The sequence below is a fragment of the Tachyglossus aculeatus genome, chromosome 3 (assembly GCF_015852505.1).
Source record: "Tachyglossus aculeatus isolate mTacAcu1 chromosome 3, mTacAcu1.pri, whole genome shotgun sequence".
Taxonomy (NCBI): Eukaryota; Metazoa; Chordata; class Mammalia; order Monotremata; family Tachyglossidae; genus Tachyglossus; species Tachyglossus aculeatus.
Genome location: NC_052068.1, coordinates 85,587,326 through 85,611,353, shown reverse-complemented (window position 1 = coordinate 85,611,353; position 24,028 = coordinate 85,587,326). Strand labels below are relative to the sequence as shown.

At 44.7% G+C, this 24,028-nt stretch overlaps 1 protein-coding gene across 1 annotated transcript in view; it reads left to right on the top strand.

Annotated features, from left to right (window-relative positions):
- The window catches only part of MAPK4 (mitogen-activated protein kinase 4), an 85,492-nt gene that overhangs the window by 24,165 nt on the left and 37,299 nt on the right, over window positions 1-24,028 (top strand). The window lies entirely within an intron of this gene.

Sequence of the window (24,028 nt, the reverse complement as noted above, 5' to 3'; positions counted from 1 at the left end):
GGGAAAGAGGGAGTTGAAATTGGGAAGGCTCTGTGGTGTCAGGCGGATGCCTCCTACTCACTTCCGTGTCAGAGTTCACTCCCTCTGCCCTTCTCAAACCCCTCCAAACCAGCTCTGCCCAAGCGTTCAATAAATACCATGGATTGACTGATTGGCTGGTTGCATGTTCAGGAGCAGGCTTATCTAGTGGTAAGAGGAGGGTGAGGTGGAGAGTGCGTGCTGGCTGCAGGGGGGCCATATAACAGATATTTCTGGACAGGAGTAATAGCGGGACAGTGGGTCCAGGGCGACAGCTCCTTCCATCATTGGTTGAAGAATTTTTCAAGAGATGTTGTCTCCTGGCTTTTTTCCTCCCTACATGCCCCACCCTGTGGGCCAAGGGACCTTTAAGAGATTTTCACCTTGAAATCTAGAAGGGCATTCTTAGCTTTACTGCTTTCATTGGGTTTCCTTTGCCACCAGCTTCTCCTCTGCCTCCAGCTTCTCCTCCACCACCGCTTGTCTGTGGTTACCTTGCAAAGAACAGTAGCCCCTTCTGTGAGCAGGAATATTGGGAAAACAGTAAACTTCTGTTGCCATCCTGGGCCCTTTGCAGCTCTCAACCCTCTCATGTTGTCAGGAGCAGCAGTTCGGCATCGCAGCTTCAGATATCTAAAAATCAAAACCAGCCCGAGTGCAGCAGACAGTCGGGTGGTCTGGTCTCTTGGCTTTCTGTTCCCAGAATACATTAAATGTCTGGGCACTTTGCAGCTTGTTTCTGAATTAGGCAGCTGCGTTTCTTTCACTCTGTTCCAGTATTTCCCTGTAAGAAAGAAAGGGGAGGGAGACTATTTTCCGAGATGTAAAGAGTTTTGCTGGAGTTCATTCTAGGTTTTAGTGAAGAAGAGAGCTGCCGTCGATAAGAAAAGGGGTTCGGCAACTTGTACGGTTGCTGTTCTTGAAGCTCTCCTGCTCTTTGGCAGACCCCAACCTGAGACTTTTTCCGTGCGGACAACATGAATTTACCACCTTCTTGGGCATCCAGGCACCAGAATCCGAGAGCCAGATCCGAGAGCGTGCCTCAGTGGAAAGAGCATGAGTGGGTTTTGTTGCCTCTATTTTACAGAGAGATAACCAAGGCCTAGGGAACCTGAGGGTGGCAGAGTCTGATCTGAATCCAGTGCCCTCGAGGTTTGGTAGAGGGCACAGTTTACATAGCCCCACGGCTACCCTTGAGTGCTTGTGCCCCTGACTCTAAGAGTTAGAGTGAAACCCACAGGGTTGGCATCTTGGCAGTGATTAATTGATTGATGCCCTGGACTAGGAAGAAAGTCATGGGATCTACCTCAGTGTCCAGTACCATTCCCCAAGCAGGCCCTTTCCCTGAAGGATTTAGCAATCAATCAATCATATTTATTGAGCACTTACTATGTGGAGAGCACTGTCCTAGGTGTTTGGGAGAGTACAATGTAGCAGAGTTGGTAGACACGTTTCCTGCCCACAGCAAGCTTCGCGTCTAGAGGCCAGAGGCAGAATCCAAAGCAGGGCCTAGCCTTTCAGCCTGCAGAAGCAGCAGGAATACAGCATGGCCTAACTGGATAGAGCACTGGCCTAAGAGTCAGAAGGACCTGGGTTCTAGTCGTAGTTCTGCCTCTTGTGGATAGAGCACAGGCCTGGGATTCGGAAGGTCATGGGTTCTAATCCCGGCTCTGCCACCTGTCTGCTGTTACTTCTCTGTGCTTCAGTTACCTCATCTGTAAAATAGGGACTAAGGCTGTGATTCCCATGAAGGAAATGGATTGTGTCCAACCTGATTATTTTGTTCCTACTCCCGCATTTAGAACAGTGCATGGAACGTAGTAAGCGCTTAACACCAGTGTTTGGCACATAGTAAGTGCTTAACAAATACTGTCATTATAATACCATAAAAAAAAGGCATGGCAACCCAGTGAAGGGCAAGTTTTCCTCATCCAGACAAGGAATGAGGGCAGTTGTTGGCCCTTTCAGTTGCAGCCACAGAAATAACATCTTAATATCAATCACCCAATATATGCCTGCATGCAAAGACCTCGGTTTACCAGCTGCCTCCCCTTGCCCTGGCCTAAAGAGAGCACAGCTGCTATTCTGCTAGCCCCTGCTCATTAGGGCTTCCTGATCTGCAATCCCATTAAGACTCTATGTCCACCCATTAGCCGGCCTGACTCACTATTTATTTCCTCTCTATTGTGTCTCAGAAGGGGTGTTTGAAGAATAGAAGCATGTTCAGTTTTGAATTGATCTTGTTTGGAAATGTATAATTTTTTTTATAAGGGAGTTTTAAGAGAAGCAGCATGCCTAATGGATAGAGCATGGGCTTGAGAGTCAGAAGGACCTGGGTTATAGTCCCCAGCTCTTCCCCTTGGCTGCTGAGTGACCTCTGACAAGTCACTCCATTTCTCTGTGCTTCAGGTACTTCATCTGTAAAATGAGGACTAAGACTGTGAGGCCCACATGGGCCGGGGACTGTGTCCAACTGGATAAGTTTGTATCTACCCCAGCACTTAGTTCAGTGCCTGGCACATTGTAAGCGCTTAACAAATGTCATTTAAAAAAGTAGATTCGCTGGGCTCTGGATAATCCCCCGGGAAATCAGAATCCAGCACTGGGGACCGGAGAGTCATGCTGAGTGTTTGGTTAATGGTGTCCGACTGGAAAGTTACTCACTTGATGCCGTGGAAGGGAAACTATGGACAGTCCCAATCCAGGGCCACAGAGGCAGGATGGCAGCCCCCTTGTCTTCACTGGGAGCCTGGGACTGGTGCCCAGACAGAAGCAAAATTTACCTGAAAACTTTTTTGTGGCTCAAGCCATGTCCAAGCCATTGGCTTCATTCCCAGCTAACCAGGCTGGAGAGAAGCTACTTCTCTGGTTTAATAGCTGGGAACCGTTACTCAAGATGGTTTTCTGGACTCAGTGACTAAGCAGCAATGCCTGATGTTCTCCTGTTCTGAATATGGCTTTTGTCATTAACATTTGCCGGGCAACCCCGACACAAGGGCCATGGTCCCAGATTGTAAGCTTCACCCTCTAGACTGTAAACTTGTTGTGGGCAGGGAACATGTCTACTATAATGGTTTGGGGGGGTTTTTACTTGTATTTAAGTGCTTACTTTGTGCCAGGCACTGTTCTAAGCACTGAGGTAGACACATGCTGATCAGGTTGGACACAGTCCCAGTCCCAGGTAGGGTTCCCAGTCTTAATCCCCACTTTACAGGTGAGGTAGCCGAGGTGTAGAGAAGTAAAGTGACTTGACCAAGGTCACACAGCAGATGAGTGGTGGATCCGGGATTAGAATCCAGGTCCTTTCTGAGACTTAGGTCTGGTGTGTGCCCCAGTTAGGAGACCTGAGATAATGGACAATAATAATAATAATAATAATAGTAAGTAACAATATAATGATGGCATTTGTTGAGTGCCTACAATCACTGTTTTGAGCACTGGGGTAGATAAAAATTAATCAGATTGACAGTATTCCCTGTCCCACAGAGAGGTCATAGTTTAAAGGGGAGGGAGACCCCACTTTACAGATGAGGAAACTGAGATCCAGCGAAGATGTGACTTGCCCAGGAACACAGAGCAGACAAAGGACAGAGTCAGGATTTGAATCCAGGTCCTCTGAACCCCAGGAGACCTGTGGCTTTTCCACTGTGCCACGTTATTCTGTCTTTCTTGGCCAAAGAAGCTGTCATCCTCGGTTTCTGAAACGGAGGCTACCAGGGATGATCTGGTGTCTGTTTCCATGTCCTCTTGGTCTGGGCAAGTAGCACTCATGGATCCTGTCTATTCCCTAGAGCAGAATCACACTGACTTTTAAAGGACATTTGGCATCTGATGAAGACATTTCCGGGATATGACTTCAGTTAAATGAATTCAGCAAAATCAATCAACCAATATTTTAATTATGTTAATTTGGTGGTGAATGATGTGTGTGTGTATGATTCCATTATTATACCAATGTAACACACAATAAACAAAAGATGACTTTAAATCTGTCTATTTTGTTGTATTCTCCCAAGTGCTTAGTACAGTGCTCTGCACTCAGTAAGTGCTCAATAAATATGATTGATTGCACCCCATCTGACTGGTCTGAAAAAATGAAAATGAAGTCAGGCTCCCTTGATAATCTTGCTCCAGCCATGCTGTGAAAGAATTCTAGGGCCAGAGGATTATTGAAAGGATATCTAGATAATAATAATAATAATAACAGCATTTATTAAGTGCTTATGGTGTGCAAAGCACTGTTCTAAGCACTGGGGAGGTTACAAGGTGATCAGGTTGTCCCACAGGGGGCTCACAGTCTTAATCCCCATTTTACAGATGAGGTAACTGAGGCACAGAGAAGTGAAGTGACTTGCCCAAAGTCACACAGCTGACAAGTGGCGGAGCCTGGATTTGAACCTATGACCTCCTACTCCAAAGCCTGGGCTCTTTCCACTGAGCTACACTGCCTGTCTATTGTCTCCCAGTCTTGTCTTGTCTTATGCCATCGAGTTATTTCCAACCCATAGTGACACCACGGACACATCTCTTCCAGAAGGCCACTTTCTCCAACCGTGATCATTGTGGTAGTGTAGCCATAGAGTTTTCTTGGTAAAAGTATGGAAGTGGTTTACCATTGCCTCCTTTGGCACAGTAAACTTGAGTCTCCACCCTCGACTCTCTCCCTTGCTGCTGCTGCCCAACATGGGTGAGTTTTGACTTGTAACAGATTGCCTTCCACTCGCTAGCCACTGTCCAAGCTAGGAATGGAATGGGTATGCCTCTGCCTGATTCTCTCTCTCATGGCCTAGACTGGTAGCCCTGGAAACCCTCCAGGTGCAACCCTGACAGGGACTGTCTCCCAGTAGCCCTGCATTATTCCAAAAAAGATAACTTGTATTTGGTGTCTTAAAGATATTTCAATCTGGAGAGTCCACAAACCTCCCTTTAAAGCCATGTCCCAGTGATTCCCTACATGTAGCCTTTTCTCAATCCCTTTCTCCAATTTAAATCCTACTTATCATCCTGAGACATCTTCATCTGATTGGCAGGGAGATGTGAGCCTTGTGTCTTGATAAGAGGATATTAGAAACTTTCCAAGGTGCCCTCACTGTCACCATCGTCACCATCATCAAGTATCAGCCTACAGTAAACATTTAAATTCCTCTGCTGGACACAGACTATCTTGAAGACCCCAAACTGAAAAGCACAGACTATCAGGAAAACCCAAACTGAAATAATCCAAATATATCCATGATTCATTTATTTATATTAACGCCTGTCTCCCCCTCTAGACTGTAAATTTGTTGTGGTCAGGAAATGTGTCTGTTATATTTTGTGTTGTACTCTTCCAAGTGCTTGGTACAGTGCTCTACACACAGTAAGCGCTCAGTAAATATGATTGATTGATTGATTGGCAATAGGAAGGAAAACCAGGTTATCATTTAGTTTACTTGGTCAGGACTCTCTGATATTGTTGCGAGTATGTGAGCAAATTGATTTTCAAGGAAGAATAATAGTATTCACCATCTATTTTCCTGGGTGGATGTATGCAATATTTTCCCATCTTCCAAATAATGAAGTGAAGGCAACAGGAAGCTGGATAGCTTGTTCCATCACATGACACCTTGCTAGAGGATCCTGGATAGAAGATGAGCCATCAGTGTGAAGATGCATACAGGGAACCCAATCCCTACTAGGACAAGAATCTGGGTAGGCTCATGGTTGGGAGGCCAGAGATAAATAAAACAGACTGGGAAGGTATTTTGTTTTTCTTCCTGGAATTCCAAGAGTGGCTTATCAAGCAGAGTCAAAGCAATACATTTTAAAAGAATAGAAGCACTCCTTTTTGCTGGGGGAAAAATAGCCTGGAAGATGATAATTCAGGTCAAACATTGTTGGTCTTTAATCAAAGCTGTCCTACTTTGCCTGAAATGTTTCCCGTTTCTTACTCTCCTACCTGAAGTATGGAGATAAACCCCTGTACTTTCGACCTGGGCACCAGTAAGGTTAAGAACCAGTGAGAGGCACGTCAGACTTTCAATTCAGAATATGAGAGGGGATGGCTTTTGATACATGTGATGGTGAGGTATTAGTGTTGATTTTGGTGTTAAAATGTTTGTTGGGGGAAGGGGGAAATATTGTGCCTCATGGAACTGGAAAGCTAAAAAAGCTAAAAAGCAATTCTGTGAATGGGAGGGATGAGCAGACAAGTCCTGAACAGCGAAACAAGGGAAAGGCCCAGAGTTTTCTACAGCAGGGAATCTGCTTCCTTCACAGGACAACCTTTACAGAAATCTCCTTTACAGAAGATGTCAGCCACTTACCTGGTGACATTATCTAGAGCACAGCCAATTTCAGGGGAGGATTTTGGCAAGGAGGGAGTGGGCCAAGAAAGTGCAAGATAATCTCAGAGCCATTAGGAGGGAAAAGTCCATATTAGACTCTGTCAAGCAGTTGTACTTACTGAGCGCTTCCTGTGTGTAAAGCAGTGTACCACACACTTGGGAGAGTATAATATAACAGAGACGGTAGAACGTTTCCTGCCCACAAAGAACTTACAGTCTAGAGAGGAGGCAGATATTTCTCCAGGAAAGCTCAAGGTCAGATGGGTGAAGTACACACAACATATGCTGTCTCCCTGAGGCCGGTCAGTCGATGGCATTTATTGATTACTGTCACTACACTCAGGCCAGCATGACTTGATTAAATCTAAACGTTGTACAGTGATGCAGCTGGCGTATCGCAGCGTGTTGCCCGAGCCATCTAGATGGCAGAATATTGAGCTGAGTTTAGCAGCGTGGAGAAGCAGCGTGGCTCAGTGGAAAGATCATGGGCTTTGGAGTCAGAGGTCATGGGTTCAAATCCTGACTCCACCAATTGTCAGCTGTGTGACTTTCAGCAAGTCACTTAACTTCTCTGTGCCTCAGTTACCTCATCTGTAAAATGGGGATTAAGACTGCGAGCCCCCTGTGGGACAACCTGATTACCTTGTAACCTGCCCAGCACTTAGAACAGTGCTTTGCACATAGTAAGCACTTAATAAATGCCATTATTATTATTATTATTATTATTATTATTATTATTATTATTATTATTATTAGCCACTGGCAACGAGGAATCCCCAGCCACCTCTCCCAGTGTGGCCAGTTGAACGGGTGTCTCTGTGAAATACTGTTTAAAGGGCAGTTTGTAAGTTTTTCTGCACTTCTAGACAACAACATCAGGAGTGATTCGACATGCATCAGAAGCCTGGCCCATACTTTCTGAAATCATTTATCCAAGGTGCTCAAGAGATGTCCATATTCAGGCAGGAAAACAGCTGACTAAGATAACACATGCTATGTTTTTGCTTCAACCACACTAAATTCAGAGTGGCAGACTTCTGGCATCAACAGGCTCCCCGCTGGGTCCTAATCCTGTATCCCTTCCTCCTCTCCATGATTTCATGCTTCATCTATGCTGCCTGTCATGTACCTGTCAAGGCCTGTTTTGTCTTCCATTTTTTTAATAGTTTTTGTTAAGCGTTTACTATGTACCAGGCATGGTACTAAGTCCTGGGCTAGATACAAACTAATCCCATCTAGTCCCACGTGGGGCTCACAGTTTTAATGACTATTTTACAAAGAAGGTAACCGAGGCCCAGAAAATTAAATGACTTGTCCAAGGTCACACAGCGGGCAAATGGAGGAGTCAGGATTAGAACCCAGGTCCTTCTGACTCCCAGGACTGTGCTCTATCCACCAGGCCACATTGCTTTTCAGTTCTGACGCTGGAGTTGGCCCTGTGTTTCTCTGGGCAGAGCTGTAGGGGAAAGAGGTCCCTCCTTCACTAATCCCTTTAAGCTGCTTCAACCCCTTTCTGAGGTTTCCAGGGAGACCAGTCCAGTTCTGGTTTCTCTAAGGAGCCCTGGGGCTCCCTTAGGGCCCTAAAGGAACCACATGTCTTACCAGAAAACTTATTTCATTGTCTTGTACCCAGTGGCTGCAGAAGTGCTGCCAAAACAACACTTTCTCGGGAGCATATTTAGAAAAGCGGCCCTTCTCTCTAAAACAGTGTCTCTGTGTTCAGCCGTCCTGGAAGAAGCATTCCTCATTTCTGAAATTCAGTGTCAGAAATGCATTGGAGAATCGTAGCTGAGAACCAGTAGGACACTGGTGGTTTGAAACTTGCTGAACGAACCAAGATGAATTACCTGCCTGATTTCCACAGGGCCGGAAGCGACCTCAAAGAGTCTTCTGGCTTCCACCCACCTCAAAGCTGATATGTGTCCTCTACAAATGAGCAAAAACAAATAAGCCCAGCGGAGGCACACTGAAATCCTTAATCTCACGAGACTTGGCAATATGGAAAATAAATCAAGAAGCTCATCCCTCTCAACTAGGGCCTGCTTATTCCCTTCCGAAAGGACCCCAGGGAAGGGGAGGGAGTGGATGAGGGAAATCAGTGAATGGTGTTTATCAATTAGTGGTATTCTGCGCTTACTATGTGCAGAGCACTATACTCTGTGCTTGGGAGAGTACAACAGAGTTAGGCATGTTCCCTGCCCACAAAGAGCTTACTGTCTAGTGGGGCAACTGCCCCAGCCCTGGACCAAGGAGGGTCCTGAACAGTCCTCTGGTTCTGCTTCTGGCTCTGCCCTGACTTCAACTCTGGAGATTTCTCCATTCTGGGTCTTGGTTCTTCCAGTGGTGGAAGCCAAAACAGAACTGCTTGCCCAGAATGACTGGTCTGAGTGTCACTATTTATTGAGTGCTACGACATGTGAAGCACCATTCTCGGTGCTTGGGGAGCCTACTAAGGAAGTAAAAGGTGTGAACCCTAGCCTCAGGAAGTTTACCACCTTATGGAGCCAAAAGCCCCGAATAAGCATCTGCTCTTTCTGCCCCTATCCAGTTTCTCTTGGCATTGCACTCTGCCGGCTCCAAACTATTTCCCCCAGTCCATGGACTCTCTTGTTAATGGTATTTATTGAGTGCTTACTGAGTTCAGAGCACTGTACTAAGTGCTTAGGAGAATACAATACACATTATCCCTGCCCAAAAGGAGCCAACTGTCAAAAGAGGGGTAGGCAGACATGAAAATAAATTACTGACAGGGGAAATGGCAGGGTATAGGGATATTGGCTGTCTTGTGCACCTTCCTTTTCCCCTCGCCTCTCTCTCCTTAGGGGAACCTTGTGTTGGCTAATGAGATTCTTGCCTATCTAAAGTCACTTTCACTGCCCACCTCCCAACCTCACTGTAAGGATGAAAGCTTACTCCGTTACCTCGACACCATAAACCGATAAGATTTTTTCTGAAACAAGAGAGCAGGTGGTGAGCAGAAGCGAGACTGGAAATGAAGTCCACCAAGCAGCTTATCTCTGAAACTGCTGTCATTTGTCCTCCGTCACTGACTAATGATTAGAGTTTGGCCTCCTCAGTGTCCTGCCCTGTGGTCAGCTCCCAGTCAGGGCTACTCATTTATTCATGGCAAAAAGCAGTAACATAGAGCCCTCTTGTATTTCTGTAACACTTGGTGTTTAGGATTATTGCTAATAGTTTTCCCTCAGATCCCCTCCAGGAAGTAACTTGATATTTGCAATGATTGAGTTTATGGGTTGCGCCAAGACACACGGGCAGAGCCAGATCTGAGAACCAGATCTCCAGGGTCCTGTGCCTTTGCTTAGGCCTCCGGGTCTGCATTTTTTTAAATGGTATTTGTTAGCATTTACTAAGTGCCTGGTACTGTACTAAGCACTGGGGTTAATATAAGCTAATCAGGTTGAACTCAGTCCCTGTCCCACAAAGGGCTCACATTCTTAATCCCTATTTTACAGATGAGGTAACTGAGACACAGAGAAGTGATTTGCCCGAGGTCACACAGCAGACATGTGGCGGAGCCAGGATTAGAACCCAGGTCCTTCAGACTCCCAGCCCTGTGCTCTATCCACTAAGCCATGCTGCCTCTCACATGTTCCCCACCTACTGTTTCTGCTGCTCTCTCTGAACCCCCAGGCCCTGATTTAACTGGTTGTCTGGTTCTACTATAAGGTTGCTTCCACTAACCATGTTCCCTCCCCTACTCATATTTCCATTATGCAGTCTACCGAGGCAGGTCGAAGTCAAAGCGCTAATCACCCCAGCACCAGAGAGGAAATTATTCCCAACCAGTTTGGGTAACGTAGTTCAGTGCTGGAGTTAAAACTTTCTCTCTAGATAATGAATTCCCTGTACGCGAGCTAAGGCCACCTCCGTCTCCTGGTATGGATGAGTCTTGTTTCTTTCGCCCTCAAAGGGGCAGAGGCAGAAAAAGTTGGGGAGTGGGAATAATGCCAGTATTACAGCCTAATGAAAATTTGGCATCCAGTTGAGAAGTGAAAATAATTTTTAGGACTAATTTGCCCATTTGGGAATTCAGCTACATTGGGGAAAATTATTGTTCACTGCCCCACTTAACACCAAACTCCGCTATGAATTTTGACGAGTTAGGAAATTGTGGAAAAGATGCCACCTTTCCTGATGGGCCTTCCCAGTGCTGTGACGTGGAACCATGTCAGAAGTTGACAAGCGCCACCCTGATGGCTGGAGACGTTCTTGAAGAAGCCACAGTTGATGCTGTTCCCAAAGCCAAACGGTGGGGAAAAAGGAAACAAATGGGAGAGCTGGATTTTGCTGATTGTCAGGCCAGGATCAGAAAGGAAAGCATTTTATTTTCAGTCTTCAAACGGGGAATTTCTAAAAGTGGGAAAGGGTACTATCCACTTCAAACTTAGATCCACATACAGTACCCTGTGAACAAACAAAGCCCGGAGAGAGCCCGGGCTTTGGAGTCAGAGGTCATGGGTTCAAATCCCAGCTCCGCCAATTGTCAGCTGTGTGACCTTGGGTAAGTCACTTAACTTCTCTGGGCCTCAGTTCCCTCATCTGTAAAACGGGGATGAAGACTGTGAGCCCCCTGTGGGACAACCTGATCACCTTGTAACCTCCCCAGCGCTTAGAACAGTGCTTTGCACATAGTAAGCACTTAATAAATGCCATCATCATCATCAAATAAAATTCCTTCTTAGGACTCTTAACACCTGGTATTTTTATGGTACTTGTGAAGTATAGTGTATAAAACCTGATCCTGGAAATTAAAAGGACCAGGTTCTAATCCCAGATCTGCCATTTTGCTGTGTGTGAACTTGGGCAAATCACTTCACTTCCCTGGGCCTCAGTTACCGCATCTGTAAAATGGGGATTGAGACTGTGAGCCCCCATGTGCCCAACCTGATTTGCTTGTATCATCTCAGCACTGAATGCAGTGCCTCACACATAGTAAATGCTTAACAAATACCAGAGAAGCAGCGTGGCTCAGTGGAAAGAGCCCGCGCTTTGGAGTCAGAGGTCATGGGTTCGAATCCTGGCTCTGCCACATGTCTGCTGTGTGACCTTGGGTAAGTCACTTAACTTCTCTGAGCCTCAGTTACCTCATCTGTAAAATGGGGATTAAGACTGTGAGCCCCACGTGGGACAACCTGATCACTTTGTACCCTCCCAGCGCTTAGAACAGTGCTTTGCACATAGTAAGCGCTTAACAAATGCCAACATTATTATTATTATTATTATAACTACTATTTAAATCCCACTCTCTTCTACTTACACTGTGAGCCCTCATATGGGACAAGGCAATGTGTCCAACCCAGTTATCTTGTATCTACCCCAGCTCTTGATACAGTCAGTGCTTGGTAAATAATAAGCAATTAACAAATACCATAATTATTACTTTTAGTAATAATAAAGTAAGGATGTTTTCTCACCAGAGGTGAAATACACTTGGAAACTAATTGATCTTCCTAACACATGCCCTTACCTGAAATAAACTGTACTTTTGAAGGGCAGACCAGATCTTGTACTGCTTGAATAAAATTATGAGGCCGTGTGGCTAATAAGGTTTCAATAAAATATAATATGAAGAAATTAATTACCTGCGACTAATAAGTTGTCATTTTGCTTCCCAACTTCCACTGGGACCTCTGGAGCGTTGTGATAACTCAAATTAACCCAATAACTTTTGGGTACTAGCTTTTAGGCTAGATCTGCAAACCAGGCAAAGAAAACATCTGTGGGTTTTTGTGTTGTTTTTGTTTGGATTAGTGTAAAGTTGCTTGCACTAGTCATAATGACTGCTATTTGTCAGTATCAATACTGTGCTTTGTTTTTTGTTTGGGTTAGTGTAAAGTGGTGTACACTAGTCATAATGACTGCTAATATTTGTCAATATCAATACTGCATTTTGTTTTTTGTATGGGTTACTGTTAAGTTGTATACACTAGTCATAATGACTGCTGATATTTGTCAATATCAGTACTCCATTAGCTGCCAGATTACATTGCACTTTGGCAGAAATTCCCTGGGTCAGGTTTACTCTCTTTTCAACCCATATATTAAGAGGTGTAGGAACTTTCCAACTCCCCAGGGCCATCAATTAGCTGTATCAGTTCTCCAGCCTGGTTCTCTCATTTAGTGACTGGGAACCAGCTCCAGACAGTGGTGTCCCTTGTTTCATTGGGACTTTGGAAGAAGTGGTTTTCTGGAGCCTATTCTGTTCTCCCTGCATGTCTTCAAAATGAGGAAGGTGGGTCCAATAGAAGTAAAAAGGTTGCCCAGTGGTTGATTTGCTCTCATCTGCCAGGGATCTATCCCCTGAGAACAGTTGTATGCTATTTCAGCAAGTCATCATGCTCCTGTTGAAAGGTGGTGAAATTTTCATAGCCATGTTGGAAGGCTGGTTCTGGCAATCAAATAAAGCTCCCATCATCAGAGACTGCGTCTTGGTCCTTCAAAGCAAGAAGATGCTTATTGCAGCAGACATCTGGAGTTTAGGTCAGGGATGAGTCTCCATAGTACTACCCAAGAGCTGAATACAATGGGCTTCATAGATGGGAGGACTATGTCTTGTTGTGAGATTCCAATTTTCATTAAGTGAATGACCTGGATTTTATTTTGAATATAAGGACCATTGAACTTGGGCTCATTCAAAACTTGTATTGAACTACAAATGAAGAGAAAACTGGGGATTTGGTGCCAAGAAATGACCTCTTCGGTCAAGAGAAAATCGGCTGTGGCTATAAGTAATGCAACAGTGTTATATTGGTCACACTTCGTAAAGATTAGGTTCATAAGTAAAGTTCTAATCAGACAGGACCTCCTTTTTTTCTTCTTGATTTCCAATAGACTATGATTGCTATTTGTGAAAGTAAACTGGCTTAAAAACTGTCCAGTTTTACCACAATCAGCTGGTCTTCTTCCCAGCCAATGGTAATACAGCATCAGGGGTTTTTATGTTCAGTAAGCTCACTTGCAGCACATTCCCCCTCTCCTCCCCAGCTCTGGTGACTCATATGGGGTATTTAAGTTTGCCCGAGTTTACCTACAGTATCTTGGAACAATTGGATGGGGGTGAAAGTAGGGTGTCCCTTGTAGTATTGCTCTCATTTCAAGCCAATTTTAGCCTCAGACAGATGGTAACAAAAATCGCAGCCCTAGGACATCACCCTGTCAAGCACTGTACTGACATGCATGATGTCTGCCTATTGTCCGATGTGTGGCTTTGGGCAAGTCACTTCACTTCTTTGTGCTTCAATTACCTCACCTGTGAAATGGAGATTTAGACTGTGAGCCTCACATGGGATGGGGACTGTGTCCAACCCAATTTGCTTGCCTCTACCTTAGCACTTAGTGCCTGGCACATAGTAAGTGCTTAACAAATATCATAATTATTATTATTATTAGGTCACAGGTGCTTTGGAGTCTGGTTTTATCAAGTGCTTTTGCTGACCACCTACCTGGGAATAAATGTGCAATTACAAGGGAGGTAAGCCTAGGAGAGCAGATTAGTTGTATTAGAGTTCTTTCATCTGGAAAGGAAAAGTCTGAAGGTATACTGAATAACCATCTTCAGGTATACAAAGGATTTCTCTGAGGATGATGCTGACCTGCATTCTCTAAATTCATTAAATAACGGGAAATGTTTTAGATTGTAGCCAGAAGGGATTTAGTTACACACAAGGAAGAATTTTTTGACAATCAGGGTGACTCATCTTGGACCAAACTACACTGGGAAGTTGTGGGGCTTTGTCCCTGGAGATCTTCTTCAAAGAACCATTCCAGGAGGGTTTAGATACCTACCTGGGGATAGGGAATAAGCCATGAGAAACAGTAAAGCCTGGAAATCAGAAGGACAAGAGTTCTAATCCCAGATCTGTCACTTGTTTGCTGTGTGTGACCTTGAGCAAGTCACTTCACTTCTCTGTGCTTCAGTTAACTCACCTGCTAAATGGGACTTAAGGCTGTGAGCCCCATGTAGGACATGGACTGTGTCCAACCTAATTAGCTTGTATCTACTCCAGCGCTTAGTACAGCTCCTGGAACACAGTAAAGGGATTAACAAATACCATTTTTTTAAAAAAAAGGAAAAAAAATTACTTAGGGTTTCTTCTACTGCCACTGACCAACCTCACAAGTTCCAGGCATGGAGGCATGCATAACATTACTAGCAGTACCCTGAGCACACAGCTTCAGTTACCTCATCTGTAAAATGGGGATTAAAACTGTGAGCCCCATGTGAGACAGGGACTGTGTTTAACCTGATAAACTTGTATCTACCCCAGCGCTTAGTACAGTGCCTGGAACATAGTAAGTACTTAACAAATACCATTAAAAAAAGTATCACTTTGCTGAAGTAAGTCAGAGTTCAGCCAAACCCAGAACATTTCTCTGTTAGGGATCCCCAGACACATCCCCATCCCGCTCTGAAGTCACCACACTACTCTCTTAAATCCATATGAACTCCAATGCCCCTTCAGAGCCGAGGAACTAGTCAGCAGGAGCCCCAGCATGAAGACGCTGGTGTTTAAAATGTTAAAGCCTGACATTGACATAAAAGCATCCTGTTCTCTTTCAATTTCAACTAGGGGACGGGCCCACCAAAATTTGAAGTGCCTAGGAAAAAGCCAGCTGAATAGGAAAAGCAGCGTGGTTCAGTGGAAAGGGCATGGTCTCTGGAGTCAGAGGTCATGGGTTCAAATCCCGGCTCTGCCAATTGTCAGCCGTGTGACTTTGGGCAAGTCACTTAACTTCTCTGTGCCTCAGTTCCCTCATCTGTAAAATGAGGATTAAGACTGTGAGCCCCCTTTAGGACAACCTGATCACCTTGTAACCTCCCCAGCGCTAAAAACAGTGCTTTGCGCATAGTAAGTGCTTAATAAATGCCTCAAGTGGCCTGGTCTGGGGCTCTTCCATGGAAAAAAATCACACCCCAAGATATGTCTCTGAGATTGGATCATGACCAGTTTGAGTGTGGCGTATATTTCTGAAAATACATATCAAGGAGGAAATGAGATATTTTGGCTTGGTTGCAGAGTGAGCCCTGGAGGAGGCTTAGAAATCAATCAGTCAGTGGTATTTACTGAGCACATACTGTGTGCAGAGCACCCTTCTAAGCGTTTGGGATAGTCCAATACAACAGAGTTAGTAGACATGTTCCCTGCCCACAGCAAACTTACAGTCTAGAGGGGGAGACACATATTAATATAAACAAATTCATTCATCCAATCGTATTTATTGAGTGCTTACTGTGTGCAGAGCTCCGTACTAAGCACTTAACAAATGTTACAAATATGTACATAAGCGCTGAGGGGTTGAAGTTGGGTGAATATCAAATGCCCAAAGAATACAGATGTAAGTGCATCTGTGACACCGAAATGGGAGGGAGTTGGGGAGAAGAAACTTCCATCCACAGCGCTAAGGAGAACCTGCTGGCAGATTGTGTTAGCATGCAGACTCTGATAGGGCTTTATATGCTTTCCCTTTTTAAAAGCATTGCCAATCTGCCTTAGACCAGGGAAGGGGAATTATTTTGGGAACCCAGAAGGTAGACCCAAGTAGCAAAGTAAAATGTTCATCATCTTCATCATTATCATTCCTCTTTGGAAAGACACTGATTTGCTCTTTTGCCTACCTCATACAGCCTGGTATCAGGGTACTCACAAAAGGAGAGCAGAATAAATAAGACTTCAGATCCAAAAGCTAATAAATTTCCAGGATAAAATTCCCTGGACCCCAGAGAGGCTTAGTGGGTATCTAAAAGGCAGAGAGGCATTTCCCCTCTGGAACTCAACAAAGAAATATTGAAACAGCCTGAAATGCCTAAATAACACATCCCCTAAGTTTCATTTGCTTGATGGTATGTGTGCACAGAGAAGATGTACTCAAATAGTAGTAATAGCAATAATGTTATTTATTAAGTGCTTACTGTGTGCAGAGCACTGCACTAAATGCTACAAGAGAATGTGCATGATCTCTGTCCCTTGTGGGGCTCACAATCTAAGTTTTAGTGGGGAGAAGAGATTGGAGCCAGATATATCAAGTGATGTAACACTAAAACACAGCACAAACAAATAGACTAAATAGGGTCAAAATCTGGACAGTGATGGAGGAGTTTGAGACCATGCAGGAGCAAGCCGGGAACAGGGACTCGCAGTGGTGGAAGGGAAGGCCATGGTTACCATGGTGCTTTTTCAGCGGCAAAGGAGGGGTCGAAGAGCATGCGGGAACAGCGTTTATCCCCATTCTGGCGTGGGTACAGACTAACGACTCTTATATGTGAAACATTTGAAAAGCTGAGGGAGTGAAGGAAAAATCTTCGTCTTCAAGTTGACTTGGTTTTAGGAACTGAGGAAAGCCAGCCTGCTTATGATTTGATGTGACAAAGCAGGAACAGTTAGCATCTTTGACCATGAAGTGGGAGCATATTAGGGCAAATTCAAATTGGACAGGTGAAAAGGCCGAAACTTTTGATCCTTAAGAGATTCAAAATGATCAGCTGAAAGCGATCCCTTATTGAGCCTGATCCTTTCCTAGGAAGCTGTGTTCATTCTTTCTGTGTACCATGGAGCCAATTAGCAAATTTGGAAATCTCCTCCAACACTGGGGCCATCTTCCAAAAGGAGCTTGCTTTACTCCCAGGGCACATCTGCTGCTCTGGGAGAATCTCCAGGGATTGAAATCCCAACTTGGATTTTCCAAATCTCTTCTTTTCACCCCTCTCTCTTCCCCACCTTCTAATAATCCTCCTAACATTATTACTACTATTATTATTATTGTATTTAAGTGCTACTCTCAGCCCTATTCCGAGTGCTGGGGTAGATACAAGTTAATCAGGTCAGACACAGTCCCTGGCCCACATATGGCTCACAACCTGAGTAATAATAATAATAATAATAATAATGGCATTTATTAAGCACTTACTATGTTCAAAGCACTGTTCTAAGCTCTGGGGAGGTTACAAGGTGATCAGGTTGTCCCATGGGAGGGCTCACAGTCTTATTCCCCATTTTACAGATGAGGTAACTGAGGTACAGAGAAGTTAAGTGACTTTTCCAAAGTCACACAGCTGACAATTGGTGGAGCCGGGATTTGAACCCATGAACTCTTACTCCAAAGTTCATGCTCTTTCCACCAAGTCATGCTGCTTCTCGAGTAGAAGGGAGAGCCTGTTGTTGGGTAGGGACCATCTCTATATGTTGCCGATTTGTACTTCCCAAGCGCTTAGTCCAGTGCTCTGCACACAGTGAATGTTCAATAAATATGATCGAATGAATGAACAGGTATTGAATCCTCTTTTTACAGATGAGGAAGCTGAGGCACCAAGGAGCCCCAAGGTCACACAGCAGACAACTGGCCAGGATTAGAATCCAGGTCCTCTGATTCCCAGGCCTGTGCTCTTTCCACTAGACCTGCTACTTCTCCTATATTGATTCTGTTGGAATTCCAATCTGCGTGGACCTTGGGTTTGACTCAGAAATTTCAAGGTCTCAATATATATTTAACCCATTAGTAAGTCAGTCAATCATTTACTGAGCGCTTACCGTGTGCAGACCATTGTACTAAGTGCTTGGGAGGGTACAATACAACAGACAACATTCACTTGGATTATTTGCTGATTTCATTTAACCAGGCTCTCTCTGGCTCCCGTTAACAAGGACAATTGGGAGTTAGCCTTAGTATGGGCTGGATGAACATAGGAATGGAAGCCTTTCTCTTTATGGAGATGGCACAGAATTCTCATGGATCCCTGAGCGACCTACCCAATGCCTGTGCAAGGGAATGCCCTGCAACTGACACCAATCCCCAAGGATCTCTGAAATTTCTGGAACAGAATTCATCCCTGCTACCATGTTACCTTTTATCCAACAGCAGTGGAGTCTCAAGGGGCTTCATGGAAGCAGCATGGCATAAGGGGATAGAGCATGGGCCTGGGATGCAGAAAGTCATGGGTTCTAACCCTAGCTCCGCCACTTGTCTCCTGTGTGGCCTTGAGCAAGTCACTTCAGTTCTCTGGGCCTCAGTTACCTCATCTGTAAAATGGAGATTAAGACTGGGACCCCTATGTGGGCAGGGACTATGTCCAACCCAATTTGCTTGTATGCACCCCAGTGTTTAGTACGGTGCCTAGCATATAGTAAGTGCTTAACAAAAACCATAATTTTTATTATTATTATTATTAGCTGAAATCATGCCAACATTAGAAAGTGACAAGAATAGAGGCAGGGGATCATCAGCTTCTGAGAAAGTGTCACAAGGACCTCCGGATGACCAGGACACTAGAAGCTACCAGGGGCATCTTCCCTTAGGACTAAGCCAACACTGGCCTGGCCTGGCCTGGCCTGGGAGGTGAGAAAAGTGGCCGAGGCAACATTCATGTGGATGCTACCAGAAGATGTTCAATTTTGCAAGATTAACCAGGCTATAAGAACTGTGGCTAGAGGATGGTGAGGTCCTTCAACGCATGAGATGTTGTCTTTTATGTCTCTTGAACTCTCCCAAGTGCTTAGTGCAGGTACTATGAACAGTAGTAGCACAGTAAATACTAAACCACTCATGATGAGACTCATCTTAATGCCTAGAAAACAGTCTTATTATCAGGGACACTTCCCTTAAAAAAAGATTTTTGCTATTAGATCAATCAGTGGTATTTATTGGGTGCTAACTATGTGCAGAGCACTGTGCAAAGTGCTTGGGAAAGTACAAAACAACAGAATTGGTAGATATGTTCCCTGTCCACAAGGAGCTTATATTCTAGAGGGGGAATTGCAGTCTAGAGTTGATTCTGATATTTTAGGAAGTCCTTCAAAATAGCCTGCATGGTGTTGAGTTTAATTCGAGTGACAGAAAGGCCTTTAATAGGATTCCAATTCTCAGTTCCAACAAAGCGAGTGACAGAATGACAGCTCCTATGTTTTAGGACAAATCATCCCCTTCAATCTCCAGTGGCAAAAATGCACTTTGGATGCTCCTACGTGGCTCACCATGTTGCTAAGCATTTCACTGACAGTGACTACATATCACTAGAGTGGATAGCAGTCATGTAACATGGGTGAGCTAAACTGCTTAGTGGAAAGAGCACAAGCCTGGAAGTCAGAAGACCTGGGTTCCAATCCTAGCTCCACCGGTTGCCTGCTGTGCGACCTTGGGCAAGTCACTTAACTTCTTTGCACCTCAGTTTTCTCATCTGTAAAATGGGGATTCAATACCATTCTCCTTGCTACTTAAACTGTATGCCCCATATGAGAGAAATTGTGTCCAACCAGATTAACCAGCACTTAGAATAGTGCTTGAAATGTAGTAAGCACTTAACAAACATCATAATGATAATAATAATAATATTAACAAGACAGTAGGTCTGTGAGGCAGGATTTCCTCACCCCATTTGTTCTAGCGAGGACAACCACCAGAAACAGCTGTTTCAATGGAGCTTTAGTAGCTGCTTTCTGGTATGTTAGATGCTGCCCATCCTCGGAGAGCCTGCTGATTTGTAGTGGATTAGTCAGCCCCAATCAGGGAAACTGGGATGGAATGAGAAGCAGTGTGGTCTAGTGGATAGAGCACGGGCAAGAGAGTCAGAAAGGCCTGGGTTCTAATCTTGGATCTGTCAGTTGTGTGATGTGTGAAATTGGGCAACTCACTTCAATTCTCTGTGCTTCAGTAACCTAATTTGTAAAATGGGGATCAAGACTGTGAGCCCCATGTGGGACATGGAGTGTGCCCAACCTGATTAGCTGTATTTACCCCAGTGCTTAGAACGGTGTCTGGAACAGAGTGAATGCTTAACAAATGCCATAATAAAAAAAAAAAAACCACCTAGGGCAAGGATTCATTCATTCAGTTGCATTTATTGAGTGCTTACTGTGTGCAGAGCACTGTACTAAGCACTTGGGAAGTACAAGTTGACAACATATAGAGACGGTCCCTACCCAACATTGGGCTCACAGTCTAGAAGGGGGAGACAGAGAACAAAACAAAACATATTAACAAAATAAATAGAATAAACATGTACAAATAAAATAAAAACACATATATACAGGTGCTGTGGGGAGGGGAGGAGGCCCTAAGAAAGCTTTGACTCCTATGGCTTCATTGTGACTACCCAAACCCCATAGGGTATTCTAGGTAACTCTATTCTAAGCTCTGAAGCTCTTCTGCAATACTCCAGTGATAGAACCGGGATGTAATATGAGGGCAATTGCCATGGTCACATGGGCAAGGAAAAATAGAATGCTAGAGACGAAACAGACCGTGAAATTGGGACTCGTCTATTGCCCAGACATCAGTCTTTCCCAAGGAGATTTAGCTCCTGTACCTCTTGTGGTCAGAGATGTTCAGACATAAGCAGACTTTCTTCTCATCTCTGATTTTGGTGAGAAGAAAAGTACTTTAGCAGAGTCAGAAGAATCGTAGAGATGGGAAAAAGGTAAGATTGGCCATTAGGAAATCACTTATCCGGGAAGAATCTGTAGTTCCAAGTAGGATCAGGATAGCTTTGCAGCTGGCCATCAGAAAACCAATAACTACTGTATAGTGTGACTATTATCTTAATTACAGCCCAAAAAAGCAGGCATAATAAGAGCCCTTTTTAGCAGTGCATCTTGTTTACAGGAATCAGAGCAAGAACCCATTCACTTAGAGTAATTGCATCTATGTACATGACAGCAAAGGCAGCCCACGCCAGTGCTGGCTGTGGGAGTGAATCATACTGAGTTCTGATTCCAGACAGGAGGAGCGTAGAGGGAGCGGCTGCAGGGTGTGAAAGTGGAGAAGTTGGGCTTCCATTTGGTTTGAGCTCTAGCATAACGTCAGGTAGAAATGAGGACAAGGGAGCGTGGCTTCAGAGACTTCCCTTGAAGAAACAAGCGATCACGTGGAAGGGCTTTGCTCTGGCCAAAAGCTGACTTTGGGGAACATGAGTTTCATGCGGCATCACTGCTCGTCGAGAGGTGAAATCCAGGTCCAGTGGTCTGGGTAGTTGAAAAAACGTTATCCACCTTTGCTCTGGCTCAGACCAACGTTGGTTCAGAGCAGGAGGTGTCCTCTATGGGGATTACTGACGCCAAAGATTTTGTCCACAGTTTTTGCCACCTGAGTGGGTCACTTGTCATTCCTGAGGGGCTCAATCAGCCTGCTAATATTGGCTTCCTGATGCAGTAGTAGCATGAGAAGCAGCATGGCCTAATGGAGAGAGCACAGACCTGGGAATCGAAGGACCTGATTTCTTGTCCCGGCTCTGCCACTTGTCATTTTGTTCTGTTTTTTCTTGTCTTTTTTTGCTTTGTTTTTTTCTTTAACAGTATTTGTTAAGCATTTACAATATGCTAGGCACTTTACTTCTAAGAGCTGGGGTGTCCCACATGAGGTTCTCAGTCTTAATCTCCATTTTACAGATGAGGTAACTGAGGTGCAGAGAAGTTAAGTGACTTGCCTAAATTCACATAGCAGACAATTGGAAGAGCCAGGATTAGAACACCCGTTCTTAGTCCCAAATCCGTGCACTATCCATTAGGCACACTGCTTCTTTGTTGTGTGAACTTGGGCAAGTCACTTCTCTGAGTGTCTGCTTCTTCACCTGCAAAATGGGGATTAAATCCTATTTCCTCCTACTTAGACTCTGATCCCCAAGAGGAATTATAATAATAATGATAATGGTATTTGTTAAGTGCTTATTATGTCCCAAGCACTGTTCTAAGCACTGGGGTAGATACAAGGTTATCAGGTTGTCCCACGTGGAGCTCACAGTCTTAATCCCCATTTTATTTTACATAAGAGGGAACAGAGGCCGAGAGAAGTAAAGTGACGTGCCCAAGGTCACACAACAGACAAGTGGCGGAGCTGGGATTAGAATCCATGACCTCTGACTCCCAATCCCGGGCTCCTTCCACTGAGCCACACCGTTTCATTTATGATAGTACTTGCTATGTGCCAACCACTGTACAAAGCAGCGTGGCTCAGTGGAAAGAGCCCGGGTTTGGGAGCCAGAGGTCAAGGGTTCGAATCCCGGCTCCACCACTTGTCAGCTTTGTGACCTTGGGTAAGTCACTTAACTTCACTGAGCCTCAGTTCCCCCATCTGTAAAATGGGGATTAAGACTGTGAGCCCCACGTGGGACAACCTGATCACCTTGTATCCCCCCCAGCGCTTAGAACAGTGCTTCGCACATAGTAAGCACTTAACAAATGCCATCATTATTATTATTATTATTACAGATACAAAATAAACAGGTGGAACAGGGACTGTTTCCAACCAGATTATCTTGTATCTACCCCTTAGTACAGTACTTGGCACACAGTCAGGATTTAGCATGTACCCTAATTATTATCATTATTATTTCTGGCTCGGGATTTGCTGCCATCCGTCTGGGTGATGATCCTGTTGAAACAGGCTCTGACTTTCTAGCAAATGTTGCTGGGTGAGCTGAGTAAACAGAAGCCTGTGTCCTCTCATTAACAGAGGCTGGCTCTGGAGTGGAGGCTGGAGATTCTTGAAGGCCTGATTTCTGGGGCTCGCTCCAAGCCAGGTCCTGGCATATGATAAAGTTCTGTGCCCCATTCCTTTCCAGCCCAAGTCAAAGGCAGCGGGGGAGAATCCAGAGCCTGGTTTGGTTTCCATTTTTCTTTGGATCAGGTAATAAACATACTAATAATAATAGTTGTAACTAGTCCGGTCAGTCAATTGCATTTATTGAATACTGTGTGCAGAGAACTTTATAAACCACTTGGGAGAGTACAGTACAACAACAAACAGACACATTCCTCGCCCACATCCAGGACCATCCTGAATTAGAGTGATGAGGCTTTGCACATAAATGCTTACTAGTCTAGTCGGTGTCTAACCACCACTGGGAATTGTAGAGAGCCTTTCAAACAGACTGTTGAATCAATCAATCAATCAATCGTATTTATTGAGCACTTACTATGTGCATAGCACTGTACTAAGCGCTTAGGAAGTACAAGTTGGCAACATATAGAGACAGTCCCAAGATTACTGTGGGTGCACGTATTCCCAAGAGGTTTCAATGGCAGCCCGAGAAGGTCTTTTGTCCTGTGAGGCCCTGCCCTGTGAGGCTCTGTGACTTGTGAGGTTCTAAATGCTTTGAGGCCCTGTCCTGTGAGACCCTGTCCTATGAGGCCTTATCCCAAGAAGGACCTCAGCATTTGGCCATGCTGGGTTGAGGGATGGCCCAGGCCCAACCAAAACTCAACCCACCCTGCCATAGCCACGAACCATTTGATGACAAGAGGTCTTACCATTCCATGACATTCCATTAGCCTCTCTAGGAGGCTCCTTCCCTCAGAAGGAAAAACGGTGTTTTCTAGAGGACAGAGTATGGGTCCGGAAGTTAGAAGGAATAGGGTCTATTCCTGGCTCTGCCACCTGTCTGTTTTATGACCCTGAGCAAATCACTTCATTTCTCTGTGCCTTAGTTACCACATCCATAAAATGGGGATTAAGACTGGGAGCCCCATTTGAGACATGGACTGTGTCCAACCTGATTAACTTGTATCTCCCCCAGAGCTTATAAAAGTTCCTGGCATATAGTAAGGGCTCAACGAATGCCATTTAAAAAAAAAAAATTGTTGAGGGCCTTTTGGGTGGGAGGCTGATTTTTTTGCACTCTAGTCATATCTTGCCTTGACTACTGCATCAGCCTCCTCACTGACCTCCCTGCCTCCTAT